General features: G+C 48.1%; 1 protein-coding gene across 1 annotated transcript in view; it reads left to right on the top strand.

Moving 5' to 3' along the window:
- Positions 1–22,154, top strand: part of MAPK4 (mitogen-activated protein kinase 4) — a 123,617-nt gene that overhangs the window by 89,129 nt on the left and 12,334 nt on the right.

Below are 22,154 nucleotides of genomic sequence, written 5' to 3'. Positions count from 1 at the left end.
TGACCATGATCAATAGTTCTGGGCTGTATTAGAGGAGCTTGGATTAGATGATCTCTAAGATTTCCTCCAGCTCTAATCTAGGGTTGTAAATTATGCAGTTGGTGAATTTGCCTCTGGCATCCTTTTGTCCCTGCCTCCTCTCCCTACTGTGTGCTCAGGACTTCTTGGAGGCTTCTAGCATACAAACCTATGCCCCCAGATTTGTCTTACTTCTCCCACCCAATCAGTGTCCCATTCTCTCCATCACTAGACAGGGCACGTGAATGATGAATCTGATCCATGAATCCTCAGTATACCTTATCCAGCTAATGGCTCAGCTCTCCCAGGTCCCCTGATGCCTTGGCCCCTCGTGTAATATTAAAGATATGGGTGCCGATGGTACTGTTGAATCCCCACGGGGGCATGGAGGGTGGCCCAGTTCTCCACAGCCGCAGAGGGCAGAGCTGACCTGGCCACATTGGTAGAGACACTGACACTTGTCCTCAAGGCTCAGACTTCTTCCTGCCTAATCCATTGCTCAGCTCCAGAGCTGGGAGCCCTCAATTCTCTCCCCTCCCCAATTTCTGCCACTTTAGGGGAGCCTCTGAGCTCCAACAGAGTTGGGGATAGGTGCCATTTACAGCCTCCTGTCAAACCTCTGTACTACATGTTTTTGGTAGAATGACAGCATCCCTAGGAAGTAGGTGAACCCTCAACTGTTAGTTTATCAGCTGAGGATCTGGTGGGTCATAAAAGGGGAGCCAAGCTCTGACCTTGAACAGGCTTCATCTTGCCTCTGAGGCCTCATTTCTCTGCTCTCCCTTCCATTCTGCTAGCCTATGGCAGAAGAATCACAGACACTGACCTGTCAGGTAGCTGCAGTGGGAGGGCATTTGCGGGGGAGGGGGAGAGGGAAGGGCTCCCTGTACCACCCTCACTGGTGGGAACTTGAACTCCTGCCCAGATTTCAGACCCCAAATCAGCCCAGATGGCTCTAGCCCTTAGGTGACATTAACCAGGAGCTTAACCTCTGCTCTTCCCTCCTGCAGCCAGGTCATCTGTCAAACCTCAGTGCCAACTCTGTTAATGTAGGAATGTCCGAGGTTATAAAACAGCACTGGGAACGCCTCCTGTCTTCCTGATGCCCTTGATGCCCTCTGCTAGCTACCTTTTTTTTTTTTTTTTTTTTTTTGTGAGGAGCCATGACTCCAAAAATGGACCCAAAGGTTTTAACTCAAATCACTTCTTATTTGGTAAACAAACAAACAAACAAACAGATTTCATGACATCCCTTCATCTAGGATGCACAGGGCTACTTTCTGAATTGGAATAAACTGGCAGGCTTGGGGATGCCAGCGCTCCCTCTGTGAGGGTCTGCTCATGTGCAGCCTTGCAAGAAAGTGCGCAGAGCACCATCTGTCGACCTCATAAGTCAGGGAAGGGGATTTGTTGGGGCAAAGACTGGCTCTAGTAAAACTTCTTGGTGGCATGGTGTGAGGAAGGGACCCCACAGGAGCAGGCAGAGGCTCCCTTCTGTCAGTGCTGGCTTGGGACACGGACAGTCACTGCTCTCGCAGTCTCCCCATCCGGAATACCTGCCCTGCCTGCAGGTATGAAGTCCCTTAGAAGGCACTAGGCTCCATCGGTTCACTTCATGAGCACCTGCTGAGTGCTGGCCCCGCACTGGAGTGGGCAGGACACCCAGGTTCACTGCCCACCCACTGCGAGTGACTGGTTCCCTGTTACGCAGGGCAGGAGGTCACTTTTCTAGCAGGGACTTTATTTTCCTCATGTAGAAGAAACTACATGTTCTGACTTACTCTTCTTGGGCTCTCTTCGATAAAATTAGCTGTGGGAGTTTAAAAAATCATAGGAGCCAGTTATGAGGCCCGTAGGTGTTTATATCAGCCCTGGGTTTGGCAGGCACCACCCGCCCCCACCCTGTTCCTCCCTCGTATACTTTCTGCTTTTAGCTTCCTCCACACTCCTCCCCAACTGATGACGAAAGGCTTTAATTTGGTGCTTTTATTTATCCGATGTGCATTTAAATCAGTTCTCATTTAATCCTCATAATGCTTGGAGTGCTAAGGGCAAATCACCCATTTTTAAAGGGAGAGACATAGTTTTCTCAAGCTGCCACAGCTGACTGTGGCAGAAGGGACACTAGGACTGAGGCCTTCTCCTGTCTTGATGGGTCCTCTTTCCATGTGCCATCTCCTCCATGAAGGCTCTCTGGATGCCCAGTTGGAATTAACCTTGCCTTCCTCTAAATTCTGTGGAGGCTTTCTACGCACCCCGCCCCCTCTGCCTGCTGGCACCGACCCCTCCCTACTCTGCATCTTTTGTGCTCTCCTGGGCTGAGAGCCCCTTACTTCTCATGTTCATCTTGCTTCCTCCAGGGAGTCTGGCCACAGCCCTCAGTCGACTCTGTGATTTTCTGGAACAGGTGGGAGCAAAATGTTTACCAGCACATTACAAATAGGAGCCAGCTTCCTCTTCGATTCCATTAGAAGGTTTGACTCTAGACAGAGAGCATGTCATTCCTTCTGCCAACAGATTAATTGGGGTCAGAAGTGTGCATTTGCTCCCCACAGTGTATTTGGAGAGAGGTCTCTATATGCAAACTGCTCTAAACCTGACCCCTTCTAAAATCTGGGGATTCTGCACTCACCTTGAGGAAGAGCGTGCTCAGCTGGGCCATAGGTAGCACCTGTGTGCAGGGCACAGACAAGGCACTCCTTTTTCCAGGCTGCTCTGCCCAGTGCCAGGGTCAGGCTCTGTGAGCTGTCCAGAGGCTGGACCGGCCCCTAGTGCACCCCCTCTCCCTCCAGCCATATGGTGCAGATGAACTCTCAGTATCCTTGCTGTGACCTTCTGCCCAGTCTCCTTCACTTCCACATCCCCTCATCTGGTACGACGCCTGGCACAAAGTAGCTGCCCATTGTGTTTGTCTGGTGAAGGAGGTGCCAAAGGAACTGGCCTTCTCTTTGTTAATGAGCAGCTTCAAGTCAATCAAGGAGTGTTCTGGGGACGAATCCCCCACTACATAGCCCCTTGTGGTTTGGGTCTTTGTGAGGTCCAGAGGGTAACCACCAGCCCGCACCACCGGGAGAAGGAGTGGGTGCCGTTGAGGTGGTGGGGGCGCTGGTCTCATGCTATTACTCACCCCACTAATTGCAAGACCTCTGGCCTATTCCTTATGTAGCTTCTTCCTAGAGTACGAGGTCACAGCTATCTTGTCCATCTCCTTCGTTCCACAGATGATAAAACCGAGGCTTGGGAAGGCAAGGAACCGGCTCAAGGTCTCACTTGGGTGCCTGAGCCAGGCATACAGGCCGGTGTTACAACTCCCTGTGATCTTATCTACCAAATGTTTGCATTGTTCCTATTCTGCCGAGTTCATAGGGTTGTTATCAGAGTCCTGTGAAAGTGGGGTGTCAGCGTGCTTTCAGATGTACCAAGGGCTAACCACGAACAGAACTATTCACCGGGTAAGTGCCATGGTAATGCCAGGCAGACGCGGGATATCTCTCTCCCCTATAATGACAAGATGGCCAGAGGGCGAGCCCAGAGTCCCCACCTGAGGGGATGCCCAGCCTGTGGTCTGCTAAGAGCCCGTTCTGCCTGCCTCCTCAGCAGGCCTGCTAATTAGTTCCTTGTTTGTGTCAGGAAGAGGTGGCTGAAAGATCAGAGCATGTTTTCCTTTGAATTTATTCTATTAGGATCTCAAGAGAGAGAAAAGAAATGATGCCTAAGACTTCTCTGAGCCCCGTGTAAATTCTCAGAAATGTCAGGGGCCCCAGGGAGAGGGTGCAGAGCCCCGGGCGGCCCATTGGCAGCCTGATCCGCTGCATGGATGCCTCCCTCCAGGAAGGAGCATCTCTCGCCCTTACTAAAACACAGGAGGCGATCAGCAGGTGGTCCATTCTGGGCAGGCAGTAGGCAGAGAACACCCAGAAAAGAAAGGACAAGAGGCCCATGAGAACATGGGCCACCAGAGGCTCTTATGTCTTGGCAGGTCATGTGAGCAAGTCTCTCTTCTTTGAGGCTGGCCTGCCTTTGGGCCCCTGACCCTTGACCCCTTCCTGTCTGGGTCCTCTGCCCTCCTATTTCATGACCAGAGTGCTTTACACTTTGCCTCTGCATCTCATGATGGTTCCTTGGCGATCAGCTGGTCCAGTGGCTCTCAGAGTGTGGTACTGGACTAGCAGAATCAGTATCACCTGGAAACTTATTAGAGAAGCAGATTCTCAGGTCCCATCTCACATTTAACTAAGTCCGATGCTCAGGGCAAGGCCCCAAAAGCTGTTTTAATAAACCTCCAGGTGACTGATACTTAACTCACTAACTTTTAAGAAGCACTGGCTTGATGGCGTGCACTAGTAACTTGTCTGTGGACAGAAGGCCAATGCCCCTGTCATGTTTGCTGCTGCGGGGTCTGTGATCGGCTCAGTAAGAAAACTAGGAACCCCTCCCAGATAACCCGGGTGTATTTGAAGCAGGTACCTCAACTAAAAGGGGACGTAAATGGTGGGGGTGTCAGGCCTGCCAGGGAATTGTGAAGATTGCCAGAGGCAGGATGACTGCCCAACCTCAACCACATCATATTGGAAAGCACCTCGGCCACTGTCACTCAAGTTTGGTGCAGAGCGACACAGGCCAGGGACCCCACGCCAGGAGTGCTACTTCTCTTTCCATTTGATGTCAACAGTAGTTAGGTGATTGGAAAAATGATTTTAGCCACCATACCTTTTTTGTTCTGGGGTAATGTACATCCCTAGAGGTTATTTTAAAACAGAGGCCATGGTTTCACAGTTCAGCGAGGCCGGTGTTTGGGGCTCAGTGAATTGCTGTGGTTTGTGAAGTCTCGTGGCTAAGTCGAAGGAGATACAGGCACATGGTGCAGAACAGGCTCTGCTGGAGCATGGTCGGCGCGGTGGGGCTGGTTTAATCATGTTGCTCAGCCTCACCTCCTCCCTCTCCTGGCCATCCTTGATGGTGTCTTGTCTGTTGAGGTCGCGGTTACTCCCTCCACCTGTGGCTGGACACTCACAGAAAGCACCCTAAAGCACAAACTCCCTGAAATGGTGTGAGGAGAGCGCTCTTCTCTGTCCATTGGATGCTCTGCGTGCCTGTGTGATGGGGCCTCTGCAGGGCAGAGGGAAGCCCCACGGTGCAGGGACTAAGGAAGGCTGTCCAGGGATCCCAGAATAGAGCTGGGGTCTGCGGTGCTGGCACTGGGAGAGGCCCAGCTATGCTCAGAGGCCAGGATTTCTTGAGAAAAGGGGCTCATGGAAGAACAGCTTACTGAGGGCCCAGCTAGAAGTTCTTAAGCTGCTAAGTGTGTTATTCCAAATCAGTGGAGCTGAAGATATTTATTTAAAAGGCTATGAAATATCCCTTTTTCAAAGGGAACAATATGACCTAGGGGATTAGGACAGAGGTTGTACCAGAGAGTCAAGTGTCCCTGAACACTTACGCGGACTTGGAAAGCTAATGTTGGCTGTCAGAGCCTCCTCTCCTCAACTCATTGCAGCCCCAGCCCCCAGGACCAGAATCTTCACTCTAGCCCAAGGTCTCAAGCCACTCCCAGACCACCCTTCCTGGACACATCCCACTTGGAGGTGCTGTTATAAATCTTTAACAACTGGCACGAATCAGGCACAGCCAGTAAGAAAGGAAGCCAGCCAGAGTCATAAGCCAGGGGCCTAGAGGCGCCCTGCTTACCAGAAAGTGACCCTTTATTGCCAGATCACAGGAAGACCTGGGAGTATCTGGGACTGAGTATCTCATGAGCGAGGAAACTTGGTGCCCGGAGCAGTGGCTATTTGCCCACCTATCTGCCGGCATTCTACAATTCTAACAACTGGCCGTGCACCCGGTGCATGCCAGCCAGCTGTACTGCGGCTTCATCTCAGAGGTGACCCTGTGCAAGTGCCTGTGGATCTGCTGCTCCACTTGGGGTGAGCAGTTGTTTAAATAATGCACAGCCTCTCACCCTGTCTATGGGCAGCCCCATCTTCTGCCAGAGATCTTTAGGGAGCCCCCCAGCCCCACCGCACACACACAAACTGTGGGCCTCTGCCCTATATTCCTCTCCAGCAACCTGTCCCACCAACTCCAGAGGCTTCCACTGCCCCGGTCTCCACATTCTCAACTCCTCTGCTCCAGCGTGTTGTGCTGTGACAGTGAAGTCCACCCAGGCAGAGTGGAAGGGCCACTGTGAAGCTCACTCCTGTGCTTTACCCATTGCTGGGGAGACTGCCCGGTCTGCTGTCCGATGCCTGAAAACATCTGCTCTGTATTTTGTCCCGCTTTAGAGTCATTGGCAACAGGAGGGCAAAGCCAGGACCAGTGACTCTGTCATGATCAGACCTGACATTTAGGGATCCAGTTCTGTGCGGCTGGTCTTTCATGCTAGATTGTAAGCACCTGGAAGGAAGTGTTAATGACCTGCTTAGCCCCTCCCTCACCATCCCCTGTGGCTTAATAATCTGAATAAATGGAATTAAGTGGGAGACCTGGGAGACAGGTGCAGCAAACTGTGCTCCTTGTTCCCTTTCATCCTGAGATGTGTCAGTGAGGGAACTCCCTTTCAGATAATATATTTAGTTTTGCTAACTTCAAGTCCTTGCTCCAGGCTTTCCCCTTAGGTGCACCCAGGTTGTAAATGTCTCAGGAACATGATATTGTCTTATTTTATAGGCAGCTATTCCGGTGTTTATACCGAAGAAGAGTGATTGGAAAATTGAAGCAAAGCCTTTTCAATTTTCTCCTGATTCAGACTTTGCTGTGGTAGCCCATTGAGAGGACAGCAGTCTAGAAATGGAAGGTTCAAGGCTGAGTGCCCTGTTGTTATTATCTCGATGTGCCCAGCCATCTTCTACATGAGCCATGCTTCTTGCACCGAGAGGCCAGCTCTTATCTTTGGCTGCTTCTGCCGCCACTGAACTCACCTTTTACTGTGTAATCACTAACTAGTCACCGTACCATGGAAAATAAACTCTAGGCAACAGCTCTGGTCCCACACACTGTTCCCTCTGCCCCCACGGTAGCTCCTACTTACTCCTGCAGACTTGGCTGGAGAGCCCTTCTCTGCAAAAGCTCTCCCAGCCCCCTAAGGCAGAGTGAATCATGCCTTCCTCTGCTGCCCAGGGTGGTTCTCTCCTCGGATTGTGAGGGGCTGTGTATCACCCCTCTCTGCACAGATGGTGGGGCCCTTAGCAAAGGGCATGGGTAGGGGCGACCATGCACAGGGTGGGAGGTTCATTGTGGATTCAGGCAAATAGAAAAAGAGAATCTTGGAGCCTTTGGTAGATTTGACAGGCCTTTAATGCTGAAGCAGGGAACCAGATACAGGCAGACCAGTGGGCAGGAAGGCGAGCAGCAACAGACCCTCCCGCCCGCCACCCCCTCTCTCCTCCCTCTTCCTTCACCCCTCCCTCCCCTCTCTGGCTTCTCTGCTCTCTCTTCCAGCATCTCCCTGCCCAGGCGTCTGTCTATATAGGTGTGTGTGCCCCGTGCTCACACTTCCAAGCACTTTTTTGCAGTAACACGTTATTATATGTGGACAGCCAAGCCTAGGAGGAAAATAAGGCCACAGGTGGCAGCCATAGAGGCTGGCGGTGGGAGGCAAAAAAGAGCCTGAATCATTCCATTTTCCCTACAGCATGAATCTCGTTCCTCTCTGGACGCCTCCCAGCATCAGACCCATGACACAGGCACATTAAATACTTACTCACTAAAGAAGTCACACCTCTGCCTTTCCACTGAACCAAGCACAGTCCTCAGGAACCTCTCAGAATAAAGCTTTCAAATGTTTGAAACCATCTGCCCCTTCAGATCGCCTCAGCTGAGACCCTTTGTCTTCACACAGTAATATTCAGGCGCTGTTCTAAGTGCTTGTGGTATGGACCTGCTTCATACTCTAACTTAAGGGTGCTGTTCTCCCCATGTTACAGAGGAAGATGCTGAGGCAGAGAGATTAATTCGTTCGAGGTCACCCAGCTAGGAAATGGAACGATTGGGTCTGTCTCCTCCCCCCATGACATTGGGGGCCATGTTTTAGCCACTGAGCATTTTGCCTTGCTGGCTGTTTAACTGACAGTGTGCACAGAGCTCACTCTATCCTGTCTGTCCTTTCACTGATCTCCTCCCACCCAAAATCCTAAATGAGGGACCAGGAAAAAGACTAATTAATACAAAGTAAAAATCAAAATCAACAAGGAACTATAAACCAGAGACACACTACGGGGTTGGGGGGGAGGAGAGGAAGGATTAGGGTCAAAATAAGGGGGGTGCAATTGTATGGGGAATGTAATGCATACAAAATGAAAATGCATACATTGTGCAAAAATGAAAAATGATGTAAGAATTATATAAAATAATTTTTTTTTAAAGAAAGAAACACTATTTAAAAAAAAAAAGTGTGTCTTCCAGTACAGACAGCGTGTGGGGCAGGGTGACTGGGAGTGTGAAGTCTCCACTCTTCATGCTGCCGCTGATTTGGGGGGGACAACCTTATTATACTGTTGGCGATTATTGAGCTTGTGACCAGTTAACTTCTGTTAAGCTCACTGTTTTTGAAGAATTTACAATGACATAGAAAATGTTTATGTAATAATGATTAGGTTTAAAAAGCAAAATCATGGGCCTCCCCAGTGGCGCAGTGGTTGAGCGCTGGGTTGCGAAGCTGCCCGCAGCCTCTGCAGCGCCGGTTCGATCCCCGGCTGCTCCCCGGCCACCGGAGGAGGGTCCCATATGGCGCGCAGACCTCTCCTGCCGCCCGCTGCTCCCCTCAGCAGTGTACTTGGGTCCTTCTGCCTGCTCTGCTCCCCGCTCTGGCTCTGGTGGATTCTCTCACCCTCCCGCGCTTCTGACTGTACCCAGTGCTTGTATAAATAAATAAATAAATCTTTAAAAAAAAAAAAAAGGCAAAATCATATCAATGGTATGATCAGTAGTTTAAAACAAGAAGAAAAAGGACACATTGACATTAAAACTCCCAAATATTACCAACAGTTAGACAACACATGCTTTCTTCCCTGCATTTTTAGATTTCTATAATTCTCAAAATTGTTCACCATGAACACGTCTGCTTTTATTTCCATCACCTTTTCAGATGAGAGGCTGGGAAAGTTGGCTCCAAGAGTGAGTTTACCAAGAACGTGTTTCTTGCAAAAAAGAGGGTAGACCCAAATCATGTGGTTCCCAAGAGACAAGATCAAATGCATGGCACCTGGCCCAGGCGGTCGTGCACCCTGGCCCACAGCTCCATTCTGCCCCAGGTGCCCACTCTCGCCTCCCCACCCAGAGTGGCAGCCCTGCCTCCACTGCTGCCCCTGCGGGTCCCCGGTGTGCCCTGGGCCTGGCCTGGGTGTGCCCTTCCCCTGAGAGGCAGGAGGCCCCTCCTTAGGGGGGAGGAGGGAGACTGGTATCAGGTGGCCCTGGACAAGTTACTGAACCTGCCTCGGGCTGGCTTGGTCCCTTGTGATTCTACTTCATGGGCTGTGGGAAGAGTCACTGAAATGATGTGTGTGAAATTCTTAGCACTGTGTCAGGCATCTGAGAAGCACTCGGTAAATATTGGCTTTTATAAACTATGATTGTTACTGTTGGAGGGGGTTCCTGCGTTCTCAGATACCTGGAACTCCAGCACTAACTCTATTTTATTGAGGCAATTGGCTCTGCTTTGGTTTCTCTTCTGAAATAGAAATGGAAGGAGCGACAAGTGGGAACAAGGCAGAAAACTTTATTTGAATCAGCTGGTCAAAACGGATTGATTAGGAAGTCCTGACTTGAGGGAGTGTGTTTAACCCAAAGGATACCAGCTAGGGAGCCCCTCTCAATCCTGCCATGTGGCCAAGACTAGTTCTAGTGCTGATGTTACACACCAAGCGTGACCGTGCCACATGTCTTCCGTGTTTTCCCTGCTTCTGTCTGTGGCCTTGCACCATAAGGATCTAAAATTCAGAAAGACTTGGAAGCTGAAGAAGTCATTCCGTCATGAAAGATTGAATTCTGGTCCCCGAGTGCTGTGTACCAAGGCAGGAAATTGAATGGGCACCTTTTATCGATATTTCCAGCAACTGGGGTTGAAGCAGTCTTTTCTATTTAACCCTCATTCAGCCAGAATACCAGAGCCTCCTCAACAGCAATGAAACTTTATCTACATTACATTCTTTGCAACATTCTTCTTTTTTTTCCCAACAGTGAATTTTCTTCTTAGATGTAGCTCCTGATGTGAGCACCACAAATCCACCCAACTTTGTGCTTGTTGGGTGCTAAATAAGGGCGTGTTGGTTGGCATCCAAAAACCAAAAATTGCAAACGGTCTTCCTGCAGTTCCCTTTAAGCTTGTGCATTTTAAGCAGAGAGAGATTTTCCTCCATCCAGCGTGGGCCCAGGTTTTCACTGCTCCTGTTGCAATAGGCACTGAGACATTCCTGCAGCCTATCTCGGTTATTTATTCGCAAGGGTGCCCAGGACCATCGGAGAAAGAGAAGCTGGTTCCTCCTGCTCCACTTTCTCATATTAGAGAGGGATATAGGGGTAGGAACGACATCCCAAATTCTGAGCAGGGAGGTCCAAGAGGCAAGACTGTGCCCCCCATATCTTCTCCACAAAGCCCAAAGAAAGAGGGTGAAGGACCTGTCTCTAACTGGGTTAGGGCCCCACAAGTGTCATCCAGCCCCAACTGGGGCTCCTGCCCGCTGCTCCATATAGCTCCACATGCCTTGGCTGTTTCCCATCATTAAGGTGACCTTCTGGCCAGCAGTTCTGACCTGATTTTTCTCCATGGTCTTTTCCTTATAAATAGTAGAAAAGGGACCTAGTCACTGAACCTCCATTTTAAAGTGACACAGGTCAGGATGAGCGTACATTATTTTTTAATTTTATTTTAATTTTTTTTAAAGATTTATTTATTTAGGGCCTCCCTGGTGGCACCACGGTTGAGAGCTGGGTTGCGAAGCTGCCCGCAGCCTCTGCAGCGCTGGTTCCACCCCCGGCTGCTCCCCGGCCACCGGAGGAGGGTCCCACATGGCGCGCAGACCTCTCCTGCCGCCTGCTGTTCCCCTCAGCAGTGTACTTCGGTCCTTCTGCCTGCTCTGCTCCCCGCTCTGGCTCTGGTGAATTCTCTCACCCTCCCGCGCTTCTGACTGTACCCAGTGCTTGTATAAATAAATAAATAAATGTTTAAAAAAAAAGATTTATTTATACAAGAACTGGGGTACAGGTCAGAGGCGTGGGGGGGCGGGGTGTGTATGAGAGAATTCACCAGAGACAGAGCAGGGAGCAAAACAGGCAGACGGACTGAAGACACTGCTGAGGGGAGCAGCAGGCGAGACAGGAGAGGTCTGCCATGCCATGTAGGACTCTCCGTGGCTGGCCGGGAATTGAACCGGCGCTGCAGAGGCTGCGGACAGCTTCACAGAGAGGCGCTCAACCGGCTGCGCCACCGGGGAGGCCCGAGTGTACATTTCTAATCCACTCCCACTACTATTTTAGAATCAGGTGCAAGTTGATGCAAACTATACTGATTTCCTTCTCTGAACAGCATCTTGCCGCTGACAGCACCACGACATGGTGAGGGACCAAAGGGTAAGATATTCAGAGGGTCCCGTCTCACATAGAGAACAAGATATTTGGGACAACAATTTAAAGAACATTGAACAGAGATTTTTAAACAAAGGAAAGCAGATTAAGGCACAGTGTAGTAGAAATGATTTTCATTTTGGAGGGAGGGAGGAAGGTGGAAAGTTATACTGAGCTGTGATTCCCTCTAGGAGATGGGGCCGGAGGTATCCTGAGAGTCAAGGAATGATTTCTTTCATGATTGAACTTTTCAAAAAATGATCCTGTACCATTTCTGCAACTGGAAAAAAAAATACAAGCCTCTCCTTTTTTAAAAAAAAAAAAAAAAAGAAAAAAAAGATTTATTTATTTATTTATACAAGCACTGGGTACAGTCAGAAGCGCGGGAGGGTGAGAGAATTCACCAGAGCCAGAGCGGGGAGCAGAGCAGGCAGAAGGACCGAAGTACACTGCTGAGGGGAGCAGCAGGCGGCAGGAGAGGTCTGCGCGCCATGTGGGACCCTCCTCCGGTGGCCGGGGAGCAGCTGGGGATCGAACTGGCGCTGCAGAGGCTGTGGGTAGCTTCACAACCCAACGCTCAACCGCTGCGCCACCGGGGAGACCCAAGCCTCTCCTTCTTGATGGCAAAATGAAAACTCCAGAAATGAATTGGGCAGGAAGACAAAGCATAGCTAGGAAGGGCAGGGTACTGAGAGGAAGGGATGAGCAAGAGTGGCATTTAACTCTATAAGGAAAGGATTCCTGGTCATTTGAAATTTGACTTTTTTATTATTAATGTCTGAGGAAAGAAAAAAAGATTATGTAAGGTCAGTGCCACAGAACTTAACAAATACTGGGGCCTATTATGTTAAAAGCTGTTCTGTGTGTAACAGAATGTCCCACACATTCACACTATCAGTTTAATACCCATGAGGTATTCAAGGAGAGGCAGTTTTCCAAAACCAATCAGCCTTGTGTCAGAGTATACATATATAAAAAGACATTTTAGCCTGAAGAATTCCTTTGCAAAATAGGTTTTGATTAGTCTCAGGTTTTACCAGCAGGCTCTGGTCCTTTGTGAAGAGACCAGCTCCACAGGCTTAAAAGAATGAGAATGTCTAGAAATGGAACTGATTTTAAACAAAACTGCAGAGCTGGTAGTTTGGCTTGCAATCCTCTAGCCTCCCCTCCCTGTACCCCTTTCTTTGAATTAGAGCTCCCACCCACAGTTTACTGTCGCCTATCTCTCTTCCCATTCTCCCTCACACCCAGAGGAGCACCATTGGGTGCTTCCTCCTCAAAAAACTCCATAGATCTTAAAAAGGGAGTTTGTATCAGTCATTTACACTTTAGTATGAATTTTAACTCAAAGCCACACAGGCAGTGGTGGTGATTATATTTTAAGTATTTACTTTTGATTGTTAAGGGGAAAGAAATTTTCAGGCACCAGCTAGCAGGTGGAGGCAGTATTTTTTAAGCAACCTTCTATTGCTCCAGAATTCACATCTCCTGACTACTGTCTTCGTGTAGACTAGGCCCTAGGCATTCTCACCCAAAGTCTCAGTGCAGGGCCTCACCTCTCTCAGTGGGCCCCCCTCTGCTTCTCTGGTGGAAATCATTTGTTGTTTGCCATGTGCCATGGGGCTGCACTGTGTGGCATTGGTGGTATAGCGGTAAGCATAGCTGCCTTCCATGTGCAAAATGGTGCCTATGAAGCCTCTGGTTCAGATCACTGTGCCTTTTTCGGAGAAAATCTGGACAGCAGTGTCTAGAGGACCTTGAATTCACTGCTGAGAACCCAGGAGAGAGGGTTCTCCTGTTCCTACAGAGAGGAACAATCAAGGGGCAATTCCTTAAAAATTGTGTCAGCAAGTTATTTACCCTCTCTGTACTCAGTTTTCTTCCCTGTTAAAGGGACTTAACAGTATCTGCTTTATAGGCTTGTTCTAAGGTCTAAATGGAGTAAAGAATGCAAAGTGTGTATCTCCCACTGCCTAGCAGGGAGTTCTTTTTACCACTGGGTGGAAAGGAGCTGGGGCATGTGGGACGAAAAGAAACAGAGGGACTACTGAACCCAGGCTTGGAGAACTTGGGACAAGGATACCTGTTTCAATCCACCCAGCTTTGTTCTAGTGTCCTCCTCTAGGAGGACCCCCTTGAGCTCCTGCAGCTGAAGAGCACTAAGTGGAGTGCGTGGCAAATTCCAAATACCACAATCAGTATATTTTAAGTAGCCAGTTGTGTGTTTAATGTGACCCTAGAGTCTTAGGTGAGGAGCACTTTTGAGTCTACATGTACCTTCCAAGCATTTGATTTGCTCCCTACTGCATTATTATTTGATCCCCATGAAAATCTTGTGCTAGAGGTGTGGCTGCTATTTTCTCCTATCTTATATATGAGGAAACTGAGAATTGCATAGGCTTGGTTATCTAGGAAGAGGTAGGTGGGGTTTTACTCCAGGTAAAGGTCCAGTGCTTTTTCCAACATAGCTTTTTTCAACTTTGGAGCCTGGGCTGCTGTAGGAGTGCAGGGGAGGCCCAGAGTGGCACTGTCCCCATAAAATTCCCTCCAACCACATCACCCATGAACCATCACAATCTCTTGTGCTCTTCCCCTCCTGTTTTGACCTCTATCCTTCCCCTCTCCTGCTGCTAGAGATTTATGGTTTGCTTGCTAGTTTTGTCTTTTTATTTTTTTTGGACCCCTTCTTAGTTTTCTCTATATTCCTTTTATAAGTGAAACCATTGGATATTTTTCTTTTTCCTTCTGACTTAGTTCACTGAACATGATCCCTTCCAGCTCTATCCATGTTGCTGCAAATGGCATGAGTTTATCTTTTTTGATTGCTGCATAAAATTCCATTGTGTATATGTACCACATCTTCTTGATCCAGTCATCTGTTTTGGGGCATTTAGGTTGTTTCCATGATTTAGCTGTTGTGAACAGTGCTGCATACACACTCCCTCGCCCCAGGGCCTCTTCACAGTCTCTCCAGACAGTCCACCTCAGCCCATGAGAAGATGGGCCCCACCATGGTTCACTTCAAAGAAGTTTCCTAGAATATAGACCAACTTTCCAACTTGCAAATCCTGACAAGATGCCTCCCTGTCCTCCTCCATCCTAACCTCTTCATGGACCCTCTTTACTCCTGGTCAGAGTCTACTTGACCTTCAAGTTTATGAAGCTCAACCTCAGGGGCCCTCCCTTGTACACCCCTGGGAGGGACCCAACCGTGTATTGAAATGGTTATGTATTTTTGTAATATTTGCATATTGAGATACTAGGAGAGCAAAGAGCCAGGTAGTGTGATCTGTTACCATGCTGACGTGTCTTCTACCATATTTCCCTCATGATGGTGTTGGCATGACCTGGTATTTGGCAGATCTAAGGGAGCTTAGGTTTAGTGGGATATGATATGTGATTTACGCTTACTTCTATGTACAGGTTAATTATTGACAGCTCTCTTGCCACAGGAATGACTTATAGGAGCCCAAGGGCCACCCAGTTAACACATAGAATATCTCAACCCAGTGAAAACACAGACTCCCTACATCTCCTAATACACGACTACAACTAGGACATCATGGGTAGCCTGGCTAATAAATGTCATTAATTCAAAGAAGAGAAGTTTAGTCACCATGTAAGAAAACTGGAAATACCCTCAAACCTAACAACTCATATAGAAAAGAATAATTACTAGGGTTTTCCCCCAATTTGACAATAATCTTGAAAATTTATATGGCATCACCAATAACTATTTTCATTTTTTGTGTTTATTTTTATAAAATGTCTTTAAAATATTTTTATTTTTTATGAAATTATTTCTTATTGAAGTAATCGCATACACTCTGTATATGATTTAGGGGTAGAGGTTCACACCTCTTCAAATATATGTTACCACCAAAACACCAATAATCCCCCACTATCCATTCAATAACTAGTTTTGACGGTGAGAAGAACTTCTAAAATAGCAATCATATTAGAGGAAATCTTTCCAATTTTTGAATTATATTTTCAATTCTCTTTTCAAAGACGGAATTAGCTTTAAATTCTGTGAAACCTTCTATTGCAAAATTGTCACAGAAGAGAGGATCAGAGATGCTTCAGCACGTTCACGTGTTTGCTGCCTGCAGTTTGTCAAGCAGCCAATTAGTAAACATGTTATGTTGATGGATTTTGTGATGTTTGTGGTATTTGGCAGCTTTTTAAAATTTGCTGCAGTTTCCAGATTCAGAATATTCACTTTGATACCTAGTCTTGTGTTCACAATTTCATATTTTAGGAGGTGCTCCCACCCTTGGATCCACCCCGACCCCCTTTCTGCGCTGCCCTTCTCAGAGTGACTGGCGCTGACAGTCCCTGTTGGAATGACTGTCTTTGCACTGAAACAAACAGCAAACTCACTGCCCAGAATTGGGTTGTAAGCGCCCCAAAGACAGTCCTCTGCTCAGAGCCCCCATCCAGAGCCAGACCCGCAGGAAACATCTAAGAAATGCCTGTCAACAAAGTCTCTGAATGGGGGCCAGGACCCCAGGAGCAGGTGACCCCAGCAACTTCTCAGTGTGTGGGGACTTCAAAAGCAGGACACAGGCGGGGGACCTGCAGTTTTTCTAGGAAGAGAAGTGTTTTCAGAGAGATAGATAGTCTCTGATTCATCATGTAATCTGGAAAAGCTATCCAGCCCCTGGGGAAAGAAGACCTTTCTCACTGTGAAGGTGGAAAAGGGTTACTGAGCCAAGAGCTGAGTTCCAACTCGACAGAAGCAGCACTGGAAGGGGTTGGGGCTGGTCTCCGAGCCTTTCTGTCATGCTCCTCTCTATCCCTGCAGCCCCCTCTATCTCTGCAGGCTTGCCTGGTGCGAGGGGGCCTCAGAGCTTCTTACCGCCCTACCTACCTTGCCCAGATGCCCTTCCCCTGCCCAAATGTCCCTGTTTCTTATTCTCTGGACCGGAGCCTCTAAATTGAGGGTAACTGACTTTGCTAAAGGCTTTTGTAGTCTTCAGCTTCTTCAAGCCTCCAGGCCCCAGAAGACACATTAGGTCCAAATACCCTGCCCAGAGGGGCCTCAGAGATCAGCGGGGAAGCTTGTGACCGACAGAGCAGCTTCAGCTGAGCCTTAATGACACACAGCCTGGCTGATCTAACAGAAGACAGTGGGCCAACAGGTCACTGTCCCCAGAGAAACATTGGGTCTCCTGGGGAAAAATATTGTTAGGTGGACACAGACGTGTGTGTGAGCAGAGGAACTTTGGGGACCAGACGTGTGGGAGCCTTGCATCCTAAATCAGGGTCTAGGAGGCCCTGGGTCTGTATAAGTAAACATGTTGGTGGCTGCCAACCTGTCCCAAGGGTGTTTGTCCATTCACCCTTACCTCCCCCATTAGTATCTTTGCGACATGAACCCATTTCAGAAAAACTGCTTTAACGAAAGGCAGTGACTCTAGGTGCGATTGCCAACTCCAGGAGAGGCAGCCAGCCAAGGTCAGAGGTAGCAGGGATTGCCTGCCTCCTTCTACCACTGTCTGTAGGCAGCTGCGTCCACAGGCCCTGGTCCAGAGGCTTCCCACTGCAGGGGCCCCACAGGGACCAGTGCCTCTTTCCCAGACTCCTGGACTTCATCGGGAATCTGCCCCTGCCCTGTGAGAGTGGGACGCTAACTCTTGGTAAGCTCTCTTGGGCCCAGTGCCAGCCCCTCCCAGTGCCATTGTGTAATTAAGCCACCTGGAACCTCTAACACCTGCCACACCCTTCTAAGTTACACCTGACCCTGCATCAATGGGAAAATGCAAGACAATGACGTGTAGAGAAACGTACTTTCTGTACTTTTCTTAGTCTATTGATTCCATCTTAGTCATCTTCAGCAACTTGGTGGCTTGTACCCCTGAGCCTTCTGAGCAGGGGACACCCAAGGGAGGTCCTTTTATTCTTCAGAACATGTTTTGCTGAATGGTGGGTGGGTGGAATTCTGGTCCTCTGGTTAGGGGGATGGTGTGGGAGCAGAGGAACTTTGGGGACTGAACTGTCTCCTGGGGGACTTGCAGACATTGTGTTGTAGACTTCCCCACCCCATAATCACGTGAAGAAACAGGGCGAGCTCAGCTGCTCCCTCGCCTATGGACAGCACCTGGCAAATACTCGTGATTAGTATGTACATTATTCAGAAGTTTTTTGGGATCCATATTCTTTCTTTGGAGGAGTAGAGAGGGAGGGGGTGCCATAGACACCAGGCCTGACCTCCAGATTGGCCCTGGGCAAGATTAGCCCCAAGTTACCACAATGGTGCATCAAGATAATGCCAAATAGATTCTATAGCCACACCCCACCTCGGAGAAAGCCCCTAGATTTCAGAGAGCTGTCTTGATCTTAGAGGCTTGTCCTGTGGCCTGTGATTCTCCCAGGGCCACCACAGTGCCAGATAATCTCCTCTGGACTAGTGGTGGCTGTTTCTGAAATCCCGCATGGGCCTATCAGTCATTCCTTTAGCTGAAGGTTTTTATTCCATTCATGCAGCCTATTTAAGTGAGCACCAGCTCTGCTCACCGCAGAGAGATCAATCCCCCAGTAGGGCCTCCCCTACTCAAGTTGTAAATTTAGAGGTGAGGGGGTGAAGGAACACAAAGGCTTGCCAGGTTAGCCAAACCAAGGTGGGTAGGGGACCTGCAATAATTTCCCCAGATAGAAAATGGAAAAATAAATACTTGTCTTACAGGGTTGTGATGATGTCAGCTGAGCCAGTGCTGGCAAAATCCCTTGTGCGTGATGGGTAGTCAACAAGTGTTAGTTCCTCCCCCTGTAAGATGTTCTCAGCTATTTATACCTGGATATTAATGAGGGAGCAGAGTGAAGGTTGGCTCTGTGGGAGGAGAAAGGTGAGTGTAGCCTCATTTGGGGGACACTGGGGCTCAGAGGCCAACCTCTCTGAAGTTCTTCACCCACACGGCCACTGGGGTCACTCCCTTGATTTTCTCTGGTCTCTGCTCAATGCCATCTTATCTCAGAGGCCCCCCCAGATCACCCACCCAAACCATCAGCTCTGCTTCCCCTCTTTATTTTTACTCCTGTCACTGTCTGCACCAGACGCGTTATGCACTAATACCTTCCGCTGTCTTTCCTACTAAAATGCATGGTCCCGGATCACAGGGACCGTTTTGCTCACAGCTCTGCCAGTTACTAGCTAATTTGCCCTTGGGCAGGTTGTTCGCCTCTCTATCCTTTGTTCGTAGGCTCGTTCTGATAATTAAATGCACTAATAATAAAGCAGCACTTGGCACAGTGCCTTGCATATCATTAAGTTCCCAGCAAATGGCAGCTTTATTGTTATTGATTATTTGCCAGTAAGTTTTTATTTCCCATGAGTCAGCCTCTGGGGAAGACCCCTGTGGCTACTCAGGATTCATCGCATCTTGAGCGGAGCTGGAAACAGAAGCCTGAACTAACTGGGGGCCGTGAAAGTATCACCCTTCCAAAACCAGTGAGCCAGAGAATTTTAGGACACTGGCTCTCAAATATGGCTGCATGTTGGGGTTACCTAGGGAGATTTAAAAATGGCCAAGGAAATGCAAATCAAAACTACAATGAGATACCATCTTACACCAGTGAGAATGGCACAGATTAAAAAAACTACAACAAATGCTGGTGAGGATGCAGAGGAAAAGGAACTCTCCTGCACTGCTGGTGGAAGCTGTGTGGAGATTCCTCAACCTGCTAAAGATGGAGCTTCCATATGACCCAGCATTTCCACTCCTAGGTATTTACCCAAAGGACACAGAATCATTAATTCCAAAGGGCACCTGCACCCCTATGTTTACAGCAGCACTATTTACAATAGCTAAGCTATGGAGACAACCCAAATGCCCAAAAATAGATGACTGGATCAAGAAGATGTGGTGCATATACACCATGGAATATTACTCAGCAATCAAAAAAGATAAACACATGCAATTTGCAGCAACATGGATGGCGCTGGAAGGGATCATGCTCAGCGAAATAAGCCAGAAAGAAAAAGAAAAATACTGGATGGTCTCACACATAACAGGAATTTAGAAAACTTAAATAAGGGACCAGGAAAAAAACTAATTATAATAAAGAAAAAATCAAAATCAACAAGCACTATAAACCAGAGACACACTGCGGGGGTGGAGGGGAGAAGGGATTAGGGTCAAAATAAGAGGGGTGGGAATTGTATGGGGAATATAACCAAGATGAAAATGCATACATTGTGCAAAAATGAAAAATGATGTAAAAAATATATAAAATAATTTTTAAAAAAATGGCCAATGCCTGGCTCCCACTCACAGAGACTCAGATGTAATTGCTTAGGCGGGTGGTCTGAGCATGGGGATTTTCTTAAGTTGCCCAGGAGCTTCTGATATGTAGCAGTTTTGTGACCTGCCTCTCCAGGGTGCCTCCAGATTTCTTGGTGCCAGAGTTAGCGAGACAAATGTCTATTTATGTCCTGGCAGTTAATGCATCTTCCTAAAAAGAGCCACTTGCTCACAGAGCAGCCCATTAAAAATTAATCACTGTGGCCCAGCAGGGCCTTTCACTTAAAGGATGGCTGTTGGTGTGGTGCCGTATCCTTGGACACTAGTGCCCCACAGAGGGAAACTTGGAGAGCGCCAGCTCAAACAGATGGGGAAACTGAGGCCAGAGCCTTCCTTTATTCATGTCTCTAACCATCCAACACCAGGTCCTGGCAAGGATGGTGGTAACAGTGCTGGTGATCCTGTTGCAACTCCTAACAAGCAAACCATTCTGCCATGACTTTGAACTGTAGAGGAATGCAGAGCTCCAGATTGGATCCCCTGAGGATAATATCCAAAGCTCTCATCTGTGAATGTGTGCTCCAGTTGAAATAGAAAACAACCTCATTTCAAGAAAGAGCTTTAAAAAAAAAAAGGGCCAACTCCATCACTTCCACTTTCCTGCTTTTTAAAAGAAAGAGGAAGTATATTTATGCTGAGTGAAATAAGCCGGTCACAAGTAGACATGTACCATATGACTCACTTATGCCAGCGACCTGGAGTAGCAAATTCATTGAGACAGAAAGCAGAGGGTGGCTACTGGGGAGGGGTTGGGGTCCTGGGGACTTGTTTCATGGGTACAGCCTCCGTCTTGCAAGATGAAGAGTCTGGAGACAGATGTGGTGATGATTACACAACAATATGAATGTACTTAATGCCACTAAACTGTACACTGAAGATGGTGAATTTTATGTTATGCCTATTTTATCACAATTAAAAATCTAACCATTCCACTGTATCCCCAAGTCTCATGTGGCCTGATTCAACCAACCACAGAGAAAACCCATACTGCACAGTCAGGCCTGTGGTGCTTATTCTGTCCTGAGCAAAGACAGACATCTTTCCTTGGCATCACTGCCAGACAATGCCATGTAACAACTATTTGCATAGCATGCACATGGTACTAGAGGCTATCAGTAATCCAGCGATGATTTAAAGCTTGTGGGAGGCTGTGTGGAGGTTACATGCAATACTTTGCCATTCTGTATAAGGGACTTTGGATTAATATTCTCATGGCTCATGGGGTTGGGGCGCTTGGAACCAGTCCCCCTGGATACTAAGGGATGACAGTAAATTATTTTTTAAAAAGCTGTTCTATCATCATTTTTTAAAGTTAAAAGTGAACACATGGAATCTGTAGGCTATAGGAACTTAACTGAGCTTTTGGTTGATTTCCATGGAAACCAGGGACAAGTGGGTGGGTTTCACTGGACAGGATCCCCAGGAGCATGGGCTGGGGAAGAGGCAACCCTGGGGAAGGGGGCAGCATTAGCAGCATTTAGGCTGTCTGAAAATTTACTGAAAACCCAGCACAGCTCATTTAACTGTACTCTTTCTTCACCGTGTGTGTTTCAGCTGCATAAATGGAATGTACCAATGACTTGCCAAAGATTGTGGAGTGTGCTGGGCTTTTAAGATTGTGTTCCTTCCCTCAGCTTGAGAGATTCCCTGCTGCGTATTTTCATGGAAATGAGTTTAATAGAATGAGCTTGGAGTCAGCAATGAGAAAGGCTATTTGGCTGTGGTGTTATTTCTTTTTTAAAAAGGCTTCTAAAATGCCTGATACAGATATTGGCACAGACAGGAATTATACCTTCAGAGGGAGAAGACTGCTGAGGGAGGCCATATTATTTCTGCTTAAACTGGGCCTCTAGGAGGGTGTTGCTTTTCTAAGTGAGCTTTTGATGAGTGTCTGTAACACAAAGAATTAACCCCTGTTATAGGTCAGGCTCCTGTTCAGGTGGAGAAAACTGCCTGGACTGTGAACAAGGCAAATCACAAACCTTCAGGACAGTGCAGGATAGTAAATACCACCTTGGGCGTTGCTGGCGCAAGTGCGGTGCTGTGGCCTGCACACTGGTGTCACCTTGTTCCCTGGTGAAATGAAATCTGCATTAAATCAGATTGAAATAAGATGTTGGGTGCCCCAGTGTTGGAGTGCATGCCAAGATTTATGATCCTGGGCTCTGGGGCACCTCCCAGGAGGGGAGGTGGTGTTGGCACATCTCTCCATGAGGTTATCCAGTCTGTGCTTGGATGTGTCTGCCTGTCTGAGAGCCCAGTCCCCTTTTGGACAGC

Source organism: Talpa occidentalis, unplaced genomic scaffold, assembly GCF_014898055.3.
Source record: "Talpa occidentalis isolate TD23 unplaced genomic scaffold, MPIMG_talOcc4v2.1 talOcc4.13, whole genome shotgun sequence".
NCBI classification, from domain to species: Eukaryota; Metazoa; Chordata; class Mammalia; order Eulipotyphla; family Talpidae; genus Talpa; species Talpa occidentalis.
This window is presented reverse-complemented; position numbering and strand designations above follow the sequence as displayed.